This window comes from Rattus norvegicus, chromosome 10 (genome assembly GCF_036323735.1).
Source record: "Rattus norvegicus strain BN/NHsdMcwi chromosome 10, GRCr8, whole genome shotgun sequence".
NCBI classification, from domain to species: domain Eukaryota; kingdom Metazoa; phylum Chordata; class Mammalia; order Rodentia; family Muridae; genus Rattus; species Rattus norvegicus.
This window is the reverse complement of record NC_086028.1, coordinates 96,281,359-96,289,366: the sequence shown is the minus strand read 5'-3', so window position 1 is coordinate 96,289,366 and position 8,008 is coordinate 96,281,359.

Sequence of the window (8,008 nt, the reverse complement as noted above, 5' to 3'; positions counted from 1 at the left end):
TGGTCTCTAGTCCCTTTCTTCTCTCTTCTTTTCCTCCTTTCCTTCTCTCTGCATGTGTGCTTTCTCTCTTTCTCTCCCTTCTCCCCTGTCTCTCCCTGTGGTGACTTCCCTGGCCTCCTTCCTTGGGCCCAGCGAACTCACCTGCCCAGCCAGTAGTTTCCCAATAAACTTGTTATTATGTACTCTCTAATCTTGCATGAATTGGCTTAAATAGGCTCATTTTGGCCAAAAAGAAATAACTCCTTCAGACCCTTCCCAGACATAAAAACTGAAAGCCTACCTCACCCCCTCTACTTATTTATCCTGCTCTGCTTTTCTTCCCTGCACTATTTCAAATCATTTTACATACTCCCCCCACCATTTCCTACCCACCCCTTGGGCTACAATTGAAGTGTTAGTCTTCGTTATTTCAGGAATGTCTTGAAAAGGGTTGACACACAATAGATGCCCAATGAATATTCATAGGTTTGGGAAAGCAGAAGACAAGTTTAATTAGAGATGAAGAGATTGTGTTTTGTCTTTGGCACTCTTTCATCATACTTTTTCTGTAGCAGCATTCTAAAATCAAATGATTGTCAGTCGTGATGGGTGGACTAGTTTGAGCATACTGATAATGGAGTTATACAAATGTTTTGATTCTACTTAATAAGTTGGCAGCTGACGTTAACTCCCTTGGTACCGTCCACCCTCTGGAACCCTAACCTCACCGTGATCCCACGATTCAGCTATTACCTGTGACCAAGCAGAGAACACCCTAAGTCTTCTGCCCATCCCTCTTAACCGTTGTTTGTTTTAAAGGATGGTACTCTGTGAGCACTCATTGTGACCATCTGGGCTAGAGCCTCTGAGAGGTAAATATACTACTTAAAGAAGATGTCACATGAAGACCATCTGATCGCTAGCCAAAGGAAAAGGGGATCAGAGGGAAGTAAAGGGTAAGCCATCAAAAAGTTATCTTTCAGTGTGGTGGAAGGAAACTTGCCCCATCATTCCACTTGGGAAACAATAAAGGAAAAATCTGGAAAATCAACGTGAAGCACACACTTGCTCTTTGCACTACCAGTACCACATAAAGAGAAGAGTAATTATGTATTCAAATATCACTGCTGGGAAATGCTCAGTGTGACCCAGAGTTCAATACTCAAGCGTATTGGTTCCAGAGGAGATTGTCTTTCATGGTGGGATGCCCTTTTTCCTCCAGTGCTTTGATTCCAACGGAAATCAGATACGACCTCTATTTCTTGGAATGAGGTCTAATAAGGGCGTATTCTTGATGATGAAACTACCACAATCAGCACTTTCTCTCTTGCTCATAAGAAACCACATAAAATGAATCAACAGAAACCTGTAAGTATGTCCCCAGCTAATCACTTGTCCAGCAGTACATACATAGGTTGAAGTGAGTTTCTAAAGAGAAGAATTTGGCCAAGATGTAAGGAAATGATGTCAGCACCATGTTGGTTCTACTTTCTGTTGCCTCCCCAACATCTGGACAGACAGATGGACGCAGACATCTCGCCTGCCTTTGCAACTGCTTTTTCATCCTGGTCCAGAACCATCCACTCTTCTCTAGGGAAATGGATATAAATATCAAAGTCAAGTCAATATTCTCACACCTGGACTCTGATGGCCCGGCTACTCAAGCTATGCTCCCACACCTGTGTTCTTAAAACTATTAAGCTTACCAATAAAAGATGTATTCTAAGGAGGTGATATGGGTTTCTTTGGAATTTCTGTCCTCTCTCTAACTCACAGAATGCCCACCCATTTCCTACTTCCAGATCATGGACTAAATATTTGCTCTGAATAATGTTTTGTTTGTCTTTCTGAATGAACAACCCATTCCAGACTTAAAACTAGGGTTCTACTATGTCGCTTGCAATTGTCGATCCCTGTACTGGCTAGTTTTGTGTGTCAACTTGACACAAGCTGGAGTTATCACAGAGAAAGGAGCCTCCGTTGAGGAAATGCCTCCATGAGACCCAGCAGTAAGGCATTTTCTCAATTAGTGATCAAGGGAGGAGGGCCTAGCCTATTGTGGGTGGGGCCATCCCTGGACTGGTGGTCTTGGGTTCTATAAGAGAGCAAGCTGAGCAAGCCAGGGGAAGCAAGCCAGTAAGTAACATCCCTCCATGGCCTCTGCATCAGCTCCTGCTTCCCAACCTGCCTGAGTTCCAGTCCTGACTTCCTTTGGTGATGAACAGCAATTTGGAAGTGTGAGCTGAGTAAACCCTTTCCTCCCCTTTCCTCATGATGTTTGTGCAGAAATAGAAACCCTGACTAAGACAATCCCTTTGAGTGTGGTAAGAGCCTTACCACAGATCATGTGTCCTCCATTAACCCCTGCTGTGCACAGCAGAAGTGGCCACACAGTTGAATTTCTGATGTCATTATAGGGTCTTCATTTGAATAACTTGTCCATGAAGGCTAGACCTTTGGGCATTCTATTGCCACCCTCAACATCCCCCAAAATTCCTCAGCCTATCATATCTACCTCTTCTTAATAACTGTTTCTAAACCTGTCCTCAACTTTGAGAGTCTCCCATCAGCCTTTTGGCTCTGAAATCCAAGCATGTATTATCCCCGATCCCCTTTGCTCTGCAGGAATCTAGTCTACTTGAATTAAGAAAATTCACCTTGGGCATTAGAGTGCCAATTGAGAAAGCCAAAAATTGCTCCTGGTTTTATTGCTTGTAACAGTGTGGTTGAAAATCAGAGTTTCTCTCCCTACTAAGTGTTGTTGTACAGCAAAAGAGTGATCTGTTCACTGGTGGGTCAGAGTTAGATTTCAACTTCTTCTATCTTGTTACAAGAAAATGTGACTTTTGAGCATTTTCTTCTCTCAAACGTGTTTATGTAAGGGGATTTTTCTCCATTATGTAAAATAAAACAAAAATGACCATTGGGAAGTGGTAACATAAATCCATCACTTTGTAAACTTTTCCAATTACCTCTATTCGATTCTGACTTTTTGCCCAGATACAAAAGGCCCTACTATATTTATAAAGCAAATGTCTTTCATTAAAAATAGCGCACCCCAAAAACTGTGGTGTTTATTTCTTCTCCTCTTCCTCTTCTTCCTCCTCTCCATCCTCTTCCTCTTCCTTTTTCTTTGCCTACCCATATTTTACTGCCCTTATATCTTCAAAAGCTTCTCCTCAACCAACATGTTATCTATTTCTTTTAACACATGCTTTCTAGAAATAAAACAGCCAGTCAGTCTATCACTGAATATGTGGATAATATTTTTTATTCCACTGATACATACAATCAGGACACATATCTTTGTTTATACTCTTAAAGTCAGTTCAGAGTTGTAGATGAAGCCACATTCTGTCAGCACTTCCCCCACCCAGAAAAAAAAAACCCTGGAAAATGTAACCAAATCTCAAGCAGCTGTAGGAAGTTGGAGTCTACGGTCTATTTGTACTCAGCGGGAGAATTTACAGGAGGTAAGGGGATGGTTTCCACATGAAAAAATTACAAAGAATTTAACCTATAATGAAAACTCTTGATAATCTCCAGGAGTGAAAGATACTTGGGTGATGGAGTTGGGGTTTTTCATGAGTTCAAAGAATCTGCTTTTTTCCTATAAATGCAAGGCAGGAATAAGAGCAGTCTGGGTGTCCACTGTTATGTCTGAGAGCCAACCAAAGTTCAGACTTCATCTTTAAGTCATTAGAAGGTGACTGTGACTGTGTTTTAAGACCCTGGATTAGGCTGCCCACACTTAGGATTCTAAAGGTCATTAAAACCTGAACCCCCTTCACTCATTTCTCACCCCCTGCTCCAAGACAGAAACTCTAATGTACAAAAACAGTCCAGTGTTCTGTGTGAAGGTCATGAACACTTTGATGTGTTCACAAAGAACCCCTGGACAGCATTACATACACATTTGTGTAGATTGACCATAAAGCTCTTCTTTTCTATGATGTTCTGCCGTGTTCCACAGAGGGCCAACGATTTCTGCCTCAGTAGCACTTCACATCTGTAACCAGGGGCCTCTAAATTCCACTTCTATGACCCTCCCTTTCTGGAACCCAGATTCATACATAGGCCTCTACTCTTGAAGGTAGCCTGGACCCATAACTAACTTCGAATGTCTTGAATTTGGTAAACATGCTCCTACTTCTTTTTTGAGATAAGCTATAAAGACACTCACGTCTGACTGGATAGCACTCAGAAGCTAACCAACTCCTATGTTGCAAGCTGCCTTCCTAGAAGACACGTATTGGAGAACTTGACTGGAGTCCTTGCCAAAAGCTTCTTTGCACCCTCAGGAGAAATCCTTAGCTAGAGGGACCCACCAGGGCCATGCTCAGAAATGATAAACAGAGAAACAGATATTTAATAAGCACTTATTTTAAGCACCTAAGTGTTATAATAATTTGTTAGGAAGCAATAGATACTTAATATAGTTCCATTCATGAAACACTAGGTTCATGAGTTGTCGGGAAAAATAAATAAATCTAGTCATAGGAAGAATGAGTAACTCAATAGATGTTTATAAACAAACAGCCAAATATTTTGCATGCTTAGTATCTCCCTCCTGCTGACATTATCTTTCAAATGATGCTCTTTGTGCCTCAAACATCACTTTATAACTTTGATTCAGGTTTAGAAGGTTTTGGGGTATCAAGCAAGTTCAGGTAGAATTAACTCAGAGAGTATCATTTCCACGACCATGCGAAAATTAGAAATTGTGATTTTGAAGATGTCTGGAGATTTAAGATTTAGTGCCATAACGTAGATGCTTCTGTTGGTTTTCTAGAAGTCTGGGTGGCAGATACTAAGTACTTCTAATTTAAGGAAGATAGTACATATTTGCAAGAGAGATTGGAAAGAAGGGTTGATCATAAACCAGAAATAGTTGTCTCATGGTCTTGCTTTTCATTCTTGCTCCTAGACATATCAGTTCCCACCCAATTACCTTAATTTTCACTTGACCTAACCATGGTTCTCACTGAATACTCATCTCCAGGGAACTAATTAATTGATCTTAATTTTAACTTATGTTTCCTGTAGCTGTTTTTTTTTTTCTATGAGAAAGAAAGATGTCTTTGGAAAGAAAAATGTGATGCCTTGGTGGACTGGCAGATAAAATACGAACATATTTAATTGTGAGATGTGTTTTCATAACCCTAATCCTTTCCTTGCCTTTAAAGATGTCAGTGACTCCCTTAAACATTCTAAGAATGGATAAGACTACTCTATCTAGACTTTACTTTCTTCGGTTTTTTGTTTGTTTGTTTGTTTGTTTGTTTGTTTGTTTGTTTTTATCATAATGTCAGTCTTCTGTAGCCAACTTGGGCATTGCCAAACTGCACAATCGATGAAGGGCATCAGTCACCTCTCTTGAAGTTCTAGTCCTGACGTCACCCTTGGGACATCATCACTTCCTTAAACCACTGCGTCCTGAACACTGAGAGTGTGCTATTGTTCATGCTGCTCTGTTCTCATGCTTTCCATTTGTCCTTCACCATAAATATCGCTCTCTGGCCTAAGGAGATTGTTCAGTAGATGGGTCTCTTGCTGTGCAAGCGAGAGGACCAGAGTTTGAATCCCCAGCACCCATGAAAATGTCAGGTGGGTACGGTAATCCACTTGCAATCCTGTGCCTGGAAGGCAGAAATAGAGGGTTCCATAGAGCATGCTGGTTAGTGGGAACAGACTAGTTCTAGGTTCAAGTGAGAGAGCTTGCTTCAATACAGAAGATAGAGAGAAATAGAAGATATCAAGGCCAATCTCTGATCTCTGTAACAGTCCACATACATGATCTCACATGATGTAGGAAATTATAGACATATGCATACATGGCACATGTACAAACACATGCCCAAAAAATGTCCTCAAATCATCCAGTTCTAGATCTTGTTCTGATGCTCTTCTGGATTGAAGATTGAAGTATGTTGCTCTTCTGTGGAAGGTTCTACTATATGTGTGGCACTTTTCAAAAAACTTGCCCTTTGGCCCAGATTTCCATAAATGGAGGTATCTTTCATTTCCTTCTTGTATCATAACATGATTTTCAGGTCAAACATTACCATTCCAGCATTCATGCTCTTCCAATAAAAAAAAATTCTTACTAAATCCTTGCCTTCAGTTCAGTTTATACCCATCCTGAAGGACGCACTTTCCATTTTTACTTTCTTGATTGCTAAAAATAAAGTTTGACTAGGTGTTTTTTTTTTTTCTGAAAATGAAAATGAAACTTCACCAGCATTGAAGAGACTCTGTATTTCTATCTGCCACTTCTTTTTTAAATAATTTTTTTTTTGGATTCTAGAACCTCATTCAAATGATGATTAAGTTAATTCTGTAGGTCTAATCAGCAGAACTTAATTTTCAAGGTGTTTATGGCTACCAACAAATTTCTAAGAAACACACACACACACACGATTACAAAATGTGTAACTAAACAAGACCATAAAATGATTGAATTATTTGAATTATGCATATACTGAACCAAGCTCAAAGTGCCTGTTTCTCTGCCTGCATGCTTCAGTAGCATCAATGGCTCATCAGACTCAGGATTTGTTCTGAGGAAGCATCTTTCTTTACTCATAATTCTCAACATATTACCTTGCCACGAGCTAGCAAGCCAGTTACAGACAACAGAATATCTCAAATTCTGAATCTACTTCTCAGGAACTCCAAAAAATAATATTTTTTAGAGAAAACATATATTATATATATATATATATATATATCAACTTTCAGGTACATTTGTCATAATGTGATTTTATTGAGGGTTATGCTTGTCAGATAAAACAATGACATGAAGACTAGATTCTGACTGCTTAACTCTGTGCTGAAAACTTACTCCTCCTCTGTGCTATATAAGTGAACTCTATTTGAAAACAAACACCATTTGAATCTTTCACAAGCCTTTGTATATTTGGTAGAACCTGAAAACTCCATGTTGAATAAAAATCCTGGGAAACAATCCTAATTACACTAAAGGTGGAAAATGGTGATGTTGCTTAAAACAGATCTCTGGTAAAGCAAAAATAAAAGGCTTAAAAGGCAACCAGTGACAAGCAAGAGTTAAAATTGTTAATTTTAATTATTATGCATTATACACATGGACTAGTTTGTATTGATCCCCCAAATTGTTTTTGAACTTCCTTTTTTTTTCCTTTTGCTAAAAAGGCAGAAAAAGAAAGAAAAAAATTGTTTTCTCCATTAAAAGATTTTAAGATCTAAATGATACATTTTCTCTAAATGTTCAGAAACCTTAGGCTTACTTTAGAGATTAGAAAATATACCCCTGACTGCCCTCCACATCAATAAAGCACAGCATCGCTTTGTGAAAGGGACACACACGTGCGTGTGCACCTGCTAGTGTGTGCCTCGTGAATGTGTATTGCCACACATGTACATGTGCGTACATGTGAAAGTGTCTGTGTGTGAGAGAGAGTGCATTACAGAATTCTTCCTGAGAAGAAAACGGAAAATTACTAGCCTTCATGGAAACTAAAAATAAAAACTTAATATGGAAGGACTTTTTTTTATAAACAGAAACATCTTACTATATGTAGTTCTACTCCAAGAGTTTATACCACACAGATTTCTGAGCCATGTCTCTAGCAATATGAGAATTCTACTATGGCAGAAATGAGACATCCATTACTTCTGTCTTCTTTGCCAAGTCCTGTGACATTTGATGATATTGTGAATGTCCTGGAAATAGTAAGCTACCTCATGCATATTCACACTGGAAAATGTACTCACAAATATTCCAGCCTGTTGTTCCCATCTGTGTGTCTGTTCCTCTGACATAAGTGTCATTGTGTCCATTTTAATTTTTTGTGAAGACTGTATTTTTATTTTAATTTGTGTGTGTGAGTGCTCCTAAGTGTATTGCGTGCATGCATGCATGCCTGTGCGTGTGTGTGTGTGTGCATGCGTGTGTGTGTGTGTGTGTGTGTGTGTGTGTTAGTGCAATGCCTGAAGAGGATGTTGTATCCCCTGTAGCTGGAGTTAGAGGTAGCTGTGTGTTGTCCAA